Source organism: Propithecus coquereli, unplaced genomic scaffold (genome assembly GCF_000956105.1).
Source record: "Propithecus coquereli isolate 6110/MARCELLA unplaced genomic scaffold, Pcoq_1.0 Scaffold34, whole genome shotgun sequence".
Lineage (NCBI taxonomy): Eukaryota > Metazoa > Chordata > Mammalia > Primates > Indriidae > Propithecus > Propithecus coquereli.
Window position 1 is genome coordinate 4,057,946 of NW_012149063.1, and position 324 is coordinate 4,058,269.

Consider the following 324-nt stretch of genomic DNA (forward strand, 5'->3'; position numbering starts at 1 on the left):
TTTTGTTTTTTTAGAGATAGGGTCTCATTCTGTTTTGCCCAGGCTAAAGTGCAGTGGTACAATCATAGCTCACAATAACCTGGAATTCCTGGGCTCTAGGGATCCTCCCACCTCAGCCTCCTGAGTAGCTAGGACTACAGGTGCGTGCCACTACACCCAGCTAATTCTTTTGTGTGTTTTTTTTTGTTTATTTGTTTGTTTTGTAGAGACAGGTTCTCACTACATTGCCCAGGCTGGTCTTAAATTCCTGGCCTCAAGCGATTCTCACACCTCGGCCTCCCAAAGTGCAGGGATTACAGCCATGAGCCACCAAACCTGATCTAA